The sequence below is a fragment of the Panicum virgatum genome, chromosome 7N (genome assembly GCF_016808335.1).
Source record: "Panicum virgatum strain AP13 chromosome 7N, P.virgatum_v5, whole genome shotgun sequence".
Lineage (NCBI taxonomy): Eukaryota > Viridiplantae > Streptophyta > Magnoliopsida > Poales > Poaceae > Panicum > Panicum virgatum.
In genome coordinates, this window is record NC_053151.1 from 34,773,637 (window position 1) to 34,790,690 (window position 17,054).

Below are 17,054 nucleotides of genomic sequence, written 5' to 3' on the forward strand. Positions count from 1 at the left end.
CTTTAGCAAATTTGACATTGTTAATTGCTCTTGCTTATTTCAATGATTTTAATTCCTGCTCATAACTCGATAAACACTTTGGCTCCTTAATTGTGCGTGTCATTATCATCAAAACCCGCTTAGGGGGCCAAATGCACTCACAATCTCCCCCTTTTTGGTGATTGATGACAACACAATTAAGGCTTCAAGATATTCAAATAAAATTATTTATCCAATGCTATAGTTGAGCTCCCCCTAAATTTGTGCATGAATTTAAATGATTCTCAAGAAACGGCCTCAAATGCCATTTGCATAAATTCAAGGAGCTCTCTTTCATTTCATTGCATAAGAGTGGGGTGCATAGTGTCATGATATAATCCGTGAGACCGTGATGCATATGACATGATATATCAACCAACAAAGTGAAAATAAGTATTACATCATCTCATGAGCATCACAAACATATATAAGTTCAAACCACACTAGCATAGTATGAATTAATAAGTCTTACAAATAAAAGTCTCACTTGGCACACACCACAAGTCACAACCATAACACAAATAGTCTTACAAGTCCACAAGCTAGATAGATAAGTTCACACACTAGATAAAGCGCTAGATAAAGCGAGAGATACATGACGACAAGCGATAAATGATAAGCATGAAGTGAAGCTCCAAGTTCACCCCCCCTTTGGCATCAAGCACCAAAAAGGAGAGACCCCTACTCGTCGTTGTCGTCGTCTTCATTGCCGCCATCCTCATCTGTAGGAGTGTCGGCGGTGGGCACGTCATCCTCGGCATCATCATCTGAACCTCCATGAGCTTGCGGAGCACCAAAGACCATAGAAGGCCCACCCATCTCCTCCCAAGGATCATAGAAAACCGGTGGTGGAGGGAAATCCATGGGGGCCCTAATCAGTGAGTGTGGCATGTCATACTTGGCCATCATCTCCTTCTGACGAGTCTCTATCTTGAGAAGCTGCTCATCCACATGCTTCTTGTGGGCATGGATCTCCTGTGCGTTATGCTTGGCCACATTGAAGAATGCAAATAGCCCCTGAGATAAGAACTGAAGAATCCCCTTCTTCTTCGGGGCACGATGAGAAGCTCTAGAAGGTCCACGAGAACTGGAAGGACCTGCTTGAGAAGGATCTGTGAGAGCTAGTGGTGCATCTGCATCAGGTGAAGAGGGAGCATGAGCACCAATCTTGAGTAACCTAACCAAGGTGCCCTTGCTAGGACTGTACACCAGATATCACTTGTCTGTCATGATGTCTAGCTTCGTCACTTGTGTGATCATATAGAAGATGTATGGACCATAGTGACATCCTCTCTTTGGCGAGACTGAGCTGATGATGATCTCTTCCCAAAGGAAGTCAAAGACACTGAACTCGGGCTGGTTTGGGCCCAATCTAGCAAGGAGGTTTCTAGACATGTTTGAGATCTTATCTGAGTTGCCGGCCTTTGGTGTGAGAGTAGCGAAGGAGCTGGTTGATCATTTTGTAATATGGGATAAGTCCTGAAGTGGAACCAATGACAACAGACCCATAAGCTCTATCATACATATATCTCATGGCCTTATCTGCTAGTACATTCTCATCATGAATCTTGGGCCTCTCTAGATCGCTGCCGGGGAATCCAAGGATAGCTGCAAACTGAGCTGAAGGCTCCAATGCAATATCTTGCGATCTCTGTCAAAGTGAAGAGTGGCATAGAATTGAGCCACTACCTCATCGTTCCAATCAAAGTTGAAATCCATAATAGCATGCATATGCATTCTCCCACAAGCTGCTACGGCCTCACTAACAACTGGAATCTCCAAGTCCTTCAAGTGTTGCCAATCAATTGACTTCATCTCAGTGACAGGCTTGGACTTTGTCATAATAACTGACTCATACCAATCTGCCTGGAACCACAACCAAAACCTCTGATCCCCAGTCATCTCCTTACCATATCCCCTAGGATTGTCATATCTAAGATTGTAGAAATTGTGCTTGCCCTTGGTGTAGTTCTTCATCCTATGACCATTGTAACCTGAAGATGTGGTCCTGTGAGGTCTGGACATGCGAAGCACTATGTGCTCCAAGAAGTCTAGAGATATTTCTTCCTCATCATCATCTTGAGAGCTAGGTGCAAAAGATCTCTTCATGTGTGCCCTTGAGCCTTGACCTGATGTGGCATGAGGATTAGGACATCCTCGCCCTTGAGCACGCTTTGGGACCTTGGTAGCCACTGCCTTTCTCTTTGGTTGAACCCGAGGAGGTGGAGAAACATCATGAGTCTCCTCTGAATCTGAGGATGGAGACTCAATCTTAGGAGAAGCAGCCCTCCCCTTGCCTTTCTTCTCACGAGCCATCTGATTTGAAGTAAATATATATAAGCATTATGATGGATCAAGGCAAAGGATTGAAAGAAAGTAAGATAATTGGGCTGATTGGCTGAAAAATTGTGCCTGACGGAACTTCCGACACGGGGTCGGAACTTCCGACAGGGCATGGGTCAAGAGCCCTAAGCCATGAATTTGAGTAGATGTTCTCTAAATTGAATGAAACTTTAGGCATAGCATCTAGGTGGAACTAGGAGCCTATCCCCTAAAGGAATCCATCTAAGACCTTCTACATTTAGAGATTGGGCAACATGAAGTTTGAATGAAATACCTTGAGCTTTTCCCGCGCGGATCGGAGGAAAGATGGAGGGGATCGGAGTCTCTGAGTCTTGGGGAATCCAAAGAACCAAAGATCTTCAAGTTTCCATGGTTGAATCTTCAGATCACCACAATGGGAGAGGAAAAAGAGTAGGGCAGTGGTGTGGGAGGTGTTCTAGGGTTTGCAACGGTTCAGAGGGGGTACATATAGGATCGTGTCTTGTCGGAAGTTTCGACGCTCTGTCGGAAGTTCCGACTAGGTTAAAAGAATTTTTCCCGAGGACTCCTGGATGGAAGTAATGGAGAATTTCCGTAGGGGGTCGAAAGTTCCGATGCTAGATCGGAAGTTCCGATAAAATGGAGATCAGCAGCCGAGAGGGTTCGGACGAAAGTATCACAGAACTTCCGACGGCACCGGAAGTTCCGATACAGTGTCGGAACATCCGATAAGATGAATTTTGCTCCAGAAAAGATAGAATTTAGGATTGAATTGATTTGGAGAATTTCAAGAGAATTGCTTGTGAACTTCTAAGACACCTTGATTCAACATGACCAGGCACAAACAACAGTACATGACAATGGTCACATGAATCAAGTTATGATCTAAAGATCAAAATCCAAGATTTTTAAGAAACTCACACAAGAAAATTCAATATTTCTATCAAGGCAACAATCAAGTATGTGCAACAAGTCAAGCCACGTTACGAGAATCCAAGATATTTAGTTCACTCCTCAAAGCACAAAATCTTTGCTCATCTAGAGGCTTAGTAAAGATATCGGCAAGTTGCCATTCGGTGCTCACATGATGTAAAGTAATATCTCCCTTAGCCTCATGATCCCGTAATAAATGATGTCTTATATCTATGTGCTTTGTTCTAGAGTGTTGCACCGGATTGTTAGCTAGCTTGATGACACTCTCATTGTCACACAAGAGTGGGATCTTACTAAACTCACAACCAAAGTCACTCAAGGTACGCTTCATCCACAAAAGTTAGGCACAACAAGCACCCGCTGCCACATATTCGGCTTCGGCGGTGGATAAAGCTATCGAACTTTGTTTCTTGGAACTCCAAGATACTAGGGAACGACCAAGGAATTGACACGTCCCCGTTGTACTCTTTCTATCTACTTTGCAACCGGCATAATCCGAATCGGAATAGCCAAGTAGATCGAAAGTGGAGCTTTTGGGATACCACAAGCCAAGGTTAGGAGTGTGTACCAAATATCTCAAAATTCTTTTAACAGCCACTAGGTGACATTCCTTAGGATTAGCTTGAAATCTTGCACACATACACACACTAAGCATAATATCGGGCCTAGATGCACAAAGATAAAGAAGAGAGCCAATAATGGAGTGATATACCTTTTGATCGACCGACTTTCCTTCTTCATTTAGATCAAGATGACCATTTATTGCCAGTACCTTGTTGCCTCTTGCCATGAGACAAAAGTGAGTGTCATCCTCATCATCGGAGATGTTGTTGAAGAGTTGTCTTATGGTGTTGGTTATGGCAAGTGATGCCACACCTTCCTTGTCGAATTCTTCATGACTTGACTCCCACTCTTCACCAACATGAGCACGACCTTGATATCTTTTCTTGAAATCCTTGCTCTTCTCCTTGTATTTCTTCTCTTCCTTTTCCTTGTTCTTGAGTCTAGGGCAATCAGCAATGTAATGCCCCAACTCCTTGCACTCATAGCATCTTCTATGATTTGGCTTCTTCTTGTCATAGCCATCTTTCTTTTGAAATTTCTTCTTCATGAACTTCTTGAAGTTCTTCATGACAAGTGTCATCTCCTCATCGGTTGATCCTTCATCACTTGAATCTTCTTTGGTTGACTTGATTGCTTTGGAGCTTGATTCAACCGGGATGCTTGGAGTTGCATTGAGTGCAACACTCTTGGTCATTTTGTGGCTAAGTGATTTTGCCACATCTCTCTCAACCAATTCTTGATGAAGAATTTCACCAAGAAGTTGATTTGGTATCTTGGTCTTGAACTTGGGATCTCTTCTTGTCATTGTTGCAAGTGTAGGATTTCTTGGAGTGAAAGCTCTAAGCAACTTCTTTGTAACTTTGTGGTCATCCCACTCGGTGCTTCCAAGAGCGGCAATATCCGAAACTAGAACCATGAGCCTCTCATACATTTGTGTCACGGTTTCATCATCATTCATGACAAAATGCTCAAGTTCTCCTTGCAACAAATCCATCTTGCCTTCACGAACTTGATCCATTCCCTCATGAGCTTGCTTAAATGTATCCCAAATCTTCTTTGCAATCTCAACAATGCGGACTTTGTTGAATTCTTGGATACATAGTGAACCAGTGATGACTCGTATGGCTTGCGCATTGCTGAAGTAGTCTTGTGCTTGTTCGGCCGTGGGCACACCATTGACGGATGGAGTCACACCTACACACACAACTTCCCATATCGAGGGGTGAAGCCCGTAGAGGTGCATTTTCATATCAAAGGCCCACTTGGGGTAATCCGTACCATCAAAGTACGGAGCACGTCCCAAGTGGATGGATTGAAATTGAGAAGAAAAATACGCTTGTTGCTCGTAGTTGTGAGGAAATTGATGCATGCCAAAGAAGGGGTGCTTCTCCTTCTCTTCCTTGATTCTTTGCTTCATCAATTTCCTCGCCATCATCTCAATCTTCTCCTTCATCTTCTCTTTTCTCCTTCTCCTTGCTTCCGACATCTCCCCTTCATCTTCACTTGAACTTGAATCGTCGCTTGATGCCGCGCCATGGATGGAGGGAGGCCGGCTTCCGCAGAAGGGGTTGTAGGAGCTTTCGGTAGCTCCGATGTTGACAACCGGCGGAACGGTTGCCACATCTTGCGCAGCGACAATGTTGGCGTCGGCGTCGACGCCATCCCCACTTTGAGACATTGTTATCCCTTAGTGGTTAAGCCTAAATTAAGAGATTAGGCTCTGATACCAATTGAAAGGATCTTGGTGATGCCTAGAGGGGGGTGAATAGGCGAACCTGAAAAACTTGATAAATTCTTCAAAATAATCAGTCCTGTCAGAACTTCTGACCCTAACTAGGTATGAAAAAGATTCAAAATTAAATACGAAATCTAAAAACCTGTTTGAATAAAAAATTCACCAATGAGTCGTAGATACCCCTACAAGAGATCTCGTGCACTAGAACTACTCAACGAAGTAGATCGGGACAAAACAAGGTTAGGTCAACAAGAACAAGATATGAACAAGCAAAGTAATGACACAAAGGATTTGTTCCCGAAGTTCACACCCACTAAAGATGCTACATCTCCGTTGAGGAGCTCACAAAGAGCCGGGTTGCCCTATAACCTTTTTCCTCACCCAATCCACCACTTAGGAGGATTGAATTCTCACTGGCTCTTGTCCACAAAGGACAGGGTAATACAAACTTTCTGGGGCGCTCACACACAAGAGGGCGCTCCACGGGCGACGCCGAACCGTCTAGGAGCAAGCTCCAAGAGTAACAAACGCGAATCGGAAGGATGGAGATGCTTCTAGCGCTTTGAAGAAAACTTGGCTGCTCACTCTTGTCAAGAGGTCAAGCTCACACTTGGATCTAGCTCACTCCCAACCCTTTGCTTGGATTCACTCAAAGATGTAGCACTTGGAGGGATTGGGAGAGTGCTTTGGAAGCTTGAGAGAGTGTTGTGTTCGAGTGGAGTCAGCAACAAATTAAAGAGGGGGTATATATACCCGAGCTTCAAAAACTAGCTGTTACTGGGCAGATTACACACTTATCGAAACTTCCGATGCTCCATCGCAACTTCTGGTAAGGTGAAAAGCAAATCTCCCGAGAGCCCTTTGCCGGAAACTACACCGACCTCATGTCGGAACTTCCGACGAATTCAAAGACTACCGGCCGAGAGCATTTTGTCGGAATTAACAGTGAACTTCCTATGCTGGTCGGAACTTCCGACGCGATGAAGGAAGTTCCAACAAGAACAACTTTTGCAGGATTAAGGCCGTGGAGTTGGGTTTGTGTTTCAAAGGATTTTCGTTAATTCTTCTAAGCATCTACCACACGATCTTTTCTCGTCCCTCTTAATAGTACGATGATCCTATACACAAATTCAAAATAGAAAATTGTAAAAGATTCTCATTGAAGCTCAATCAGCATCTCTTTAGCAAATTTGGCGTCGTTAATTGCTCTTGCTTATTTCAATGATTTTAATTCCTGCTCATAACTCGATAAACAATGAATAATGAGTCATATGGTCTGTGTTTCAAATGCCTGAGTTACTTATTTCATTAATAGTAGTTCCTGATCATGCTTAGTGGATGTATATTTGAATTTTGTGCTTTATTTGATTTGTGGTTGCGGTACTTTTTATTAGCTTGTTGACTAATATTTTCTTGATTCAATCTAGGCTTTGAAGATGCTAATATTCCCTTTGGCCCTGTTGAAGGTGCTGACACTACTACATTTTCTATTTTCAGATGCGTGCATTTTTTATTTTTAGAGGCATTCTTTGGAAACGCCTCAGAGCTATAGTCACTGTTAATATAACATTTTCAGAGACGTTCTTGTGCACGCCTCAGTTAATCAAATAAAAAAAGCGACAGGCCCGCCAAGCCCATCACGGGTTCGGTCGAGCCCATCTGCTGCGCCGCCGCCCGGCGCCCGCAGCGCCGCCACCCGCAGCGAGCCGCGCCGCCATGGATGCAGCTGCTCAACGTGGCCGCCGGATCCGCGCCGTGGCCGCCGACCACCGCCGTCGTCGCAGACCGCCGGATCCGGGACGCGCGCGTCGCCTCGAAGGCCGCCGCCGCTGCCGAGCCGCACCGCCCGCCCCGCCTCGGAGGCCGCTCGAGTGCCTGCGGCGGCGCTGCCGATGCGGAGAGGGACATCCCCGCTGGCAGCCTGGGTCTGGGTGGCTGGCCCTCGCCCGCCCGCGGCAGGGCACCGGGGCAGCAGCCAGCCGGAGAGCCAAAACCGCCCCGGACCCGCGCCACTCCGCGACGGGTGCTGCGCCCGCGAGCTCCGGCCCATGGATGCGACGCCTCGCGAACCAACGCCCCGCCGCCACTACAATATAGATGACCTTCTGTGACAAATTTCTCGTGACAATAGAGTTATTGGTCATTGAATACTTCTATTTGTGACGTTTTGTAGGAGCCAATACAATTTAGTGACGAATATATAATGTGCGTCACTAAGATCAATAAAAAATCATCATAATCAATTTCATTGCCACATTTGTGACAAAATTTATGACAATTCTGGTTCATCATGATTATTTTTAAAATAAATGATTTATGTCATCCCTATTAGTAAGCGCGGCCCATCTGTAGGGCGGGTCCCATTGCCATTTGACTATGTGGGACCGACACATAATGCTAGGCTCTACATGTATTTACTTAAAAGATAAGTATGACCCGCTAACCATTTGATGTGAGTTAAGTGAAAGATATAATACTAAATAAAATAGGATAGATGGATATGGATTTTTAACTTAGTCGAACGAGAAAATCAAGCAACAATAAAGTACAAGAAATTGTCAACGAGGTGTTGACCTCATCCTGATTCCCGACTTTAATTTTTGCCGAAAATTTTTCTATAATTAATTCTGCATCCTCCCTATAAAAGTAAAGGACCAGCAATTATACTACTATAGCGTATTTGATTAATTCTGCCGCTAAAAAGACTGTAAATGATATTAAGAAGCTAAAATCGGAACAATAGTTAGAAAAAAAAGGAGCGGCTAACCCTAACCCAACAACCCTTACCCAGTCGCCCCTTACCCGTCTCCCTCGGTCCCTCGCGCCGCCTTGCCTCCCGCCCGCCGCCCGTGCAGCCGCGCAGGTGGCCGCCGCTGCTCCTTCCCGGCTCCCGCTCACCGAGCGCGCAGGTGGCCGCCGCCGTCCCCTACCACCGCCGCCCGCACATGTGGCCGCCACAACCCCTCCCGCCCGGTGCCCACGTAGCGACGGGGACAACAAGGTGCGGAGGCCTACAAGCGGCAGCGGCAGAGCCTCCACTCCAACGACGTAGCAGCCCGCAGGGCACTCCCGCTTGCAGTTTGCAGCAGGCAGCAGCGGGCCGGAGCTTCCTCCTCCCCTTGCGAATCGACGGCGACGGTTCCTCCTCACGTGGATCCGCGACGACTCCTCAACTTGGGAGCCAGGACAAGCGGCGCCTCTTCCCGAGGAGCTGGCGGCGGACTTGACTGGTGGCTCTATGTGGAACGGTGATTTGTTAGTGCTCGATCTGTGCATTCCTGGTCTATTCTTGATCTATTAGGACATGATCTGTTAGTTATCGATCTATTAGTAATTAATTAGTACTACTTGTGACAATTGATTAGTAGAGTGCTTGATCTGTGAGACATGGCAATATAAATTTGCGCTAAATTTGTTGCTCATCATAACTAAATATCTGAACTACTAGTCAGAATCAGTTCTAGAGTTAGCTAGGTTCAGGATCATGGGTGCTAATTTTTGTTCCTGAACTTCTCTTGTTGAAATCTGCAAGATAGTATGAGGCGTTGGCATGGCTGCTTCGAAATAAACAACTCAATATCTGTTCATATGGCTCAGTATTGCATCTCACTTCTGGTTATTGAGTAACTTGATGCCGCACCAGAGTATTGGCATCAGAAATTCAGATATTACAAAATGGAGTTAATTCTTAATCTTGTAATGCTGGGAGGAATGCCCTCATGTTTGGAACTCAGTAAAATAGAGTAAGTTCTGTCGCTTCAATTGAGTGTTCTTTTTTACTTCCATGGTTATTATACTGCCATGTAGCCAATATCCTCAGTTGATTTAATTTCTGGATGGATTTTTCTATGTTTTGACTTGCCAGTACCATGGTATTTTTTTATCACATTAGCAATTGTTTCTGCCAGCTCAGTCCAAAGGTATGCATATACACAGTTGATTTCTTTGCAATTCAGCCAATGAAACTGATTGTGATCTAACATCAGGTGAAAAGCATTGATTCCAATGAGCTATAAGCAGGATGTCTGACTCCTACATGAATCTTCAGGTACTAATTTGACAGTTTGGCTGTCTGACTATTAGATCTACCATCTCTTGATTTTACTAAATAGCTAAATATCTATTGGATCTGAAATGACATAAGAAATTAGTTACTACCTCTCTCTACTGCCTGCAGCTTGCTACCACACAGGAGTACATTGATGGGCAATTCTCTGGGAACCTTGGAGAGATTTTGATCAGGTAGCCTTTTTTTAATCCTTTGCTTCGAGCATGTGCCAAGTAGTGGAGCTTGTAAATATAAGTAACCCAGATTGTTAGAGTATATTAGGCAACTCCGGATATGGTTAGTTTAGGATTGATTGTAATCCCGGGATAACCTTCCTTATCTCTAGAAGAGGCTACTTGCCCTCCAAGCCATGTACTCCTATATATACCGCCCAAGGGGCTCAAGCAATACATCGACCACATTATACGCATCATACCTTTCCTACATGATATCACGAGTTAGGGTTTCGACCTAGGCTCCCTCTTCCGCTGCCATCGCGCCACCCCCGGGGAGATTGATCTCCGCCGGGGCTGCGCCCTCGTAGGATCAGCGCGCGGATCCCTCTGATCCGCGCCGCCGTCGTCAACAAGTAGCAGGGGACCTACCTCTTCCCGTCGCCCATTGGATCCATGGCTGCGCCGCCGTCGTCCTCGTCGGGCACTACGTCGCCATGGGCCCGCCGCCGAGCCTGCCCTGCCTCTGCGTCGTCGCTCCCTCGGCACCGCATCCGGATCCGCCCGCCCCTCCCGCGCATCAGGCCAGGCGCCCCGCCTCCTACCAGCGCCGCCGCACCGCTCCTCCAGAGCGCGCGTGCCCTGTGCGGCTGCGGAGGACCACCGCAGGGATGCCAGACCACTGCGCCATCGGGGCCAACGGGCCGCCGCACCGCCAATCGACGCCAACGCCGGGCCGCAGTGCTGCCGCTGCCCCCCCTCACCGGCTCCATCCTCCGCACTGTCGGGCGCCGTCCCGTTCGCCCTCTGCGCCACTTCCGCCGCTGCCATACGCGCGAGGACGCGGCTGCGGGGGCGGCTCATGGGGCCGCTACCCGCCGCGCAACTGGAGGAGGACGCCGCTCGGGTTGCACGCCGCCCGCTTGAATTCGCTCACGGGCGGGTCTCACCACTCTGCTTTGCCTCTCCACCGTTTGACCGACGGGTGGATGAGGATAAGGTTGGGGGTAATGCTCCGTGCACTCGAGATTGTACCCGCAGGCGGTGGCGCCACTCGCCGTCGGTCTTCGTCAAGTAGGCGCTCGATCCGCCTCTGCGCCTCCAGCCGTTTTCGCGCGCACATCGCCGTCGATGTTCCTGAAGGAAGACGTCGTCGCCACCCCTGATCTAAGCGCGACACTTGCTGCAACCTGCACCATTGCCACCCCTGTCCTGAGCGTGACCTAAGTCGCAAACCGCGCCGTCTACCATCGTCATCCGCCGCACCGTCCTCCTGCTGTCTTCGCAAGAAGCTGCTGAGTTTGTGTACTCGAGCACCTCGACGACGCTTCGACCCGCGCCCCCCTCCACGGCTTCGACCATGTCCACCTCGACTTCGGCTACTACGGCACTAAAGGGCTATCATCTGCATGAGTCTCCTGTCAAAACTTTCGCACCGGCGTTCCGACTGCAGGGGGGATACGTCTCCATATTTCTCCGGTCTGACCGTTCGTGTTGCTACCGCTACGACTGCGGGGGGGATGTTAGAGTATATTAGGCAACTCCGGATATGGTTAGTTTAGGATTGATTGTAATCCCGAGATAACCTTCCTTATCTCTAGAAGAGGCTACTTGCCCTCCAAGCCATGTACTTCTATATATACCGTCCAAGGGGCTCAAGCAATACATCGACCACATTATACGCATCATACCTTTCCTACACAGATGCTGTCATCCTACTGCCATAATCTGACTTGACTACTGATCTTAAGGTGATCTGCAAAATTTATATTTCAAGGAATGCAAGGGATTCTTAAAAACCATCATTCGTTTGTTGACCTTTTAGAACTGGGATAATAGATCAATTGTTGGGAAACAGTGATGCATCCCATGCCCAGTCTTTGACTTTTGATATTGATTTACAACTCTTTTGCATTACATATTCAGTTTGCACCCTTTATGATATATTTATCCTTGTTCAATCAACAGGTGCAAAAATGTTCTAGTATACCCTACATACTTAGCCTAGTTGGGTAGCCTGTTCTATGAATGCGATTGTAATTGATACTGTATTGTTAGATTAAATTGGTTATTTGTGCTTGAGGGGTCAAGAGCTGATTAGGCTATACATATATTTGATTGCAAAGTTCTTATCTTTAGATAATGACAAAAGATAACTATGAGTTACATGCTATTGAACCATTTGTAGTAACTTAGCACTCGCTTGGTGGTTTATTTGTAAACATTGCACCTGAACATTAATACAGTACATTATATTTTGAGTTGGTCTGTCTACTTCTTAATAGAACTCTGTGAATTTTATTTTGCTACCGATGCCTCTGTTTTGAAATAACAGTGCAATAGACCATCTCTGAAATATCTTGCTCTTTGAGACACTAGTTAAACTTTGGTATTAGCTACCGATGCCTCTGTTCTATTGTCCTGTTCAATGCCATTCACATTGGACCTCAAGTTGGTTTAGCTAAACATTTCTGTAGCTGAAGTTTAGTTTCTTTTTCAACAAAATATTTCTGATGACTGACTGTACATTCAACCAAACCTGAAGGCTTGTATAGCACTAGTGCACTACTAGTGCTTGACTGAACAGAGTGGTGAGTACTTTGTGTTGCTCCATATTTTTTTTTCTAGTAGATGCCTACAGCTGAATGCTTGCTTGATTACCCTTTGAGTACAGATTTGCATTTTGCTGCTGATGTATATATCTGCTTCACTATTTGACAAAGCACATTTTTGTTATAGAAAATGTCAGTATGATGCACTCTTTAAAAAGATTGACGACCTCTCTCAAGCAGAAGTGGACGTCCTCCCTTGAGCAGCAAAGACCACCTCCATATCTTTTCCACCAGCAACGAGAAACAAGCCACCAGGTACCTGATTAATGTTTTACTCTATGTTACTATGTGCCTCACGTCTCCCTCCTTTGTGTATTGTGCCTGGTTGTTAACCTTCCTTGCATACATCTAAATTATTTTGCAACACTGCCACAGCCTTTTGAACTTATTCTTTGTCATACAGGCAATTTATCATTATTTCCTATGTATGTTGTGTTTCCAGCAATAAGATGTTAAATATAGGAGCCAGCTTGAATAAGTCTGTGATTTGTCATTGTCTGAATTTAGGGGCCAACTTGATCATTCGCATTGAATTTAAACATTAGTTTGTCGAATTAAATTGTCTCTAGCCCGTTACATCAACATTTGAGCAAATAATTAGAAAGATTTAACAATAGGGCTGATTGTTAGATGCATTCTTTTTGAAACATTCTTAAGTGGTGAACCCTTTTCCATGACATGTTGCTGATCAGTTTAAATTGTTTTTATGCATGTACAGGGAACTGAGCAAGATCTGGAATTGATTGAAAAAACCCTTGTACCTGATAATCGGCGAACTGGAAGATGCTCCATTGTTAGAGAACATAGGTCCTATTTGTGATTTGTGGTCTTATACTGCATAGGTAATTAAGGAAGCAAATATGTGGCTGAGTGCACCATCACTAGTGTACATCTCATGTAAGTTACATTTGCTAGCACAAATGATCTATGGCTGTCTGGATTGATATGTTTTCCTGACAAAATAGCAAGGTTGTGTGGATTGATTTGTTGTCTCGACAAAATAGCTGAATGGTTGTATTCTGCTGGGTCTTGTTGGGCCTTGAAAGTTGTCAAGTACAAATGGGTTTTTTTAGGTCATATTTTATGACGAATCAAATTATCATATTTGGATTGCCATATCAGATTCTAGTAATCGCCACGTCATAAGATGATAGAATTTTATGACGTTTTCTATCTTACGTGGCATATGTACAGTCATCTAGGAACACAGTTTTATGACGTTTTTTTGGTATTATGACAAAAAATGAGCGTCATAAATTAGTGACAATAGAATAATTGTCATAAAATTTATGACGAAAAAATCTGATTTCGTCGCAGAAGACCTTTTATTACATGGTATAGGTGACGAACCGATTTTCGTCACGCAAGTGTCATAGATTATGAAATATGATGAAAATACCACTTACAGTGATATAAAAGAAATGTCACAGAAGCCCATATGTATTGTAGTGCTCGTCGGAGACCCACCGGTCTCGGCCGCCGCGGTTGGAGCCGCGGTTGGGTTGCTGGGTGGCGCTGTGGGAGCCGCAGGGCACTGGGAGGCGCCGATGGCTGAGGGAGAGAGAGAGAGAAATGAGACCAAACCCTAACCCTATATATATATATATATATATATATATATATATATATATATATATATATATATATATATATATATATATATATATATATATATATATATATATGTGCTTGCAATCGGGCTTTCTGGGCCAACGGGCTGGGCCTATTTTTTCTGAGGTGGGCTTTATAGCGTAAATGCTTCAGTTAATCGATTAACTGAGGCGGACACAAAAACGCCTCTGTTAATCGATTAACTGAGGCGGACATAAGAACGGCTCAGTTAATAGGAAACGAATCATTAACAGATGCGTTTTCTTTTTGTGTACGCCTCTGAGGTCTTTTTCAAGTGCCTCGCAAAATCCAGAATTGTAGTAGCGTGAGTTAACCTACATGTCTAACAATACCTATTTCTTAATTTATCTCATATAGTAACTATGCGAATTTCTTGTTGATTATACCTTTTTTATGTTTGTAGCAAATGGTAGATCAATACTGAGTATTGATGATCGTTTGGAGGATGAGAGGCATCAACTTCCGTTAACGGCTGCTGATGCAGTTGCAACCAATGGTGTAAACCCATGGAATTGGAGAGATACCTCAACTAATGGTAATAATCTGCACAGTGCATACGTTGCAGTTTAAATGGAATACCTTCAATTAGTTGCTATTCCACTGTTTGGTGTACGAATTGGGTTCGGTTTAACTCTCTGGCATTCTAATAACCCAATAGAAACAAAAGGCTTGAAACTCCTGAACTCGACTAGACTAATTTTTTCTTAGGTTCTTATTTCTATACTTCATGGAATGTGGCGGGGCCTTTAAACTCTGCATATTATGTACTAACGGCTATCGTTCAATTTGTTACACCCACTGAGATAGATCAACCAGCTAGATAGATTTCCTTGCCAAATATTTCTAATTTGCATTTTAAGAACATGTAGCCTTCAATATTTCCTTGCGGTCTATCTTGTAAGATGGGGATGTCCTGTGCCAAATATATCCCCTTTTATAAAAAGGATTTCTTAATATTGCCAAAGTTTCACTTAAATTCTACTTAAACTGAATTCTGGCGGAAATTTACAAAAAATGTTCAATGTGTAGTTCAGTAAAACTGGTTAGTCCAGTGATTATTATTTTAATTTGTTTCTTTCTTTTCAACTCTGATAACGCATACAGGTGGAGATAACCGGGGCACTTTTGGTGGGAGAGTCATTTTGGTCAAATGGGGTGCTTACACTAAAAGAATAGTAATTGATGGTACTTCTGAGGCAATTAAGGAAGCTATCAAATCAGCATTTGGACTTAGAACAAGACGTGCTTTCTGGCTTGAAGATGAGGATGAGGTTGTTCTTACCTTGGACAGGGATACGCCAATTGGAACATACACACTTCATCTTGATGATGGTAATTGTACGATGAGATTCTTTACTCTCTGAATAATTAGGAACAACACACTAGATCAATGGGCCACGAGTTTGACAGCCCACAGTAACTTATTCCTTGTTTCGCCTGCGTTCGCCCCTCCAGCTTCATCTCCGGCGACAGAAGCCGCTGGATCCGCCGGTGCCAACCCGCCCAACCCGACTTCGTGTATCCCTCGAGCCAATCACCTTCATCGTCTCCGCCGCCGCTTAATCTTTTGCGAGAGGGCTCACTGCCACACAACACCTCCCCCACCCCCCACCGGATATCTCCGGACACCCACCCACGGCTGCTGGCACCCACGCGTTGTTGGAATTATGGGCTTGGCCTATTTATTCTAATCAATACGATAAAAGAATTTAATGTCCACTATTAAATGCTAGGGAATCAATTGCTTAATTCCGTACCGGGATTTGAAGAGGATCTCAACCGACTTAAAGGGTGGACTTCATGTACCCCACTTGTGAAGCCGGTAAGAGGAGGTCGGTGAACCACACGCGCGCGCTCGCTCGTCTTGCCGAGGCGCGGCGCGGCGTGGCCGGACGTGACATGATGTGCTGAGAAGAACGTTTTGCTGTTAAGAGCATTAAAACAGAGAATAAACGTTGACAGTAATGACTGGAGAATCACATAGAAGACCTCTCCCTTCTCCCTCTGCTGTTTTCTGCCGTTCCCATCGCTAGTGCTGCGCACACAGCTCTAGCGAGAGCAGGCCTCTGGAACCTCTGCTCGCTAAAGGTCCTGCACGGGACGCGGGCAATCAGGTTTTTGGGGAGCGTCTTGACGCGACTGCTCGCTCCCTGATCGACTACTTCGTCTACTTCCCGGCGAACGATTACTTCGTCTACTTTCTGGCGTGAACGAACGACTACTTCGTCTGCTTCCTGGTGACCGTTCGTGGGACTGCACTGCGAACCTCTTCCTGCATCGACATCGTTCGGCTACTTCAGGCAAGGCCAGTCGAATAGCATGTCTATTCCAGCTGTTAACGGCGCAACCGGTGCCTCCGGCACTGGTCCCGCCTTGGGGTACACTCTAAACCTATTCTGGTTTAACTTTTTGTTCATGCTTATTAGTAAGAATAACATGAACACATGCACATATCTTATTCACACATTATCACTCATTTATGCCATAAAATTGCTAATAATATTTGGAATTAAAATATACCGAAAATTGCCTAGTTATCTAACAATCCAAAAAACCTGATTTTGTTAATAGGCTTTCGGTATCTAGCTTTGCTGCATCAATCAAACCACCCCTTTTGATGGTTCAAATTATAAACGTTAGCAAGTGCGGCTTATACTATGGTTAACAATATCGAGAGTGATCCATGTAAAAGAGGGTAAGCCTGAACAGTTCACTCCAGAGGAAGGGAGTGCGTTCGATGAGGCCGATACCCTCTTTCGAGGCTTGGTCATTAGTGTTCTCGGTGAAAACATGGTGGATTCCTATGTCCGGCTGCCAACTGGCAAAGCGTCGTGGGATGCTCTTGAGGCTCAATATGGAGTGTCTGACGCCGGCAGTGAGTTGTATACGATGGAGCAGTTCCTTGAATATAGGATGGTCAAATACCGTTCTGTGGTGGAACAGGCTCATTAAATACATACTCTGGCAAAAGATCTCAAAAATTGTAACAAAGAGTCCCCATGTGTGTTACCCAATAA

General features: G+C 45.1%; 2 long non-coding RNA genes across 2 annotated transcripts; one reads left to right on the forward strand and one right to left on the reverse strand.

The window, feature by feature from the left end:
* The first annotated feature begins 8,347 nt into the window (after positions 1-8,347).
* LOC120681629 lies at positions 8,348-13,482 on the forward strand. The gene is made up of 4 exons (XR_005677961.1): positions 8,348-9,620; positions 9,750-9,814; positions 12,533-12,660; positions 13,124-13,482. It is a non-coding gene; the product is annotated as an uncharacterized LOC120681629 (long non-coding RNA).
* Positions 13,483-13,639: 157 nt separating this feature from the next.
* Positions 13,640-15,668, reverse strand: LOC120681630. The gene is made up of 2 exons (XR_005677963.1): positions 15,320-15,668; positions 13,640-13,956 (listed from the first exon to the last, which is right to left on the reverse strand). It is a non-coding gene; the product is annotated as an uncharacterized LOC120681630 (long non-coding RNA).
* Positions 15,669-17,054: the final 1,386 nt, after the last annotated feature.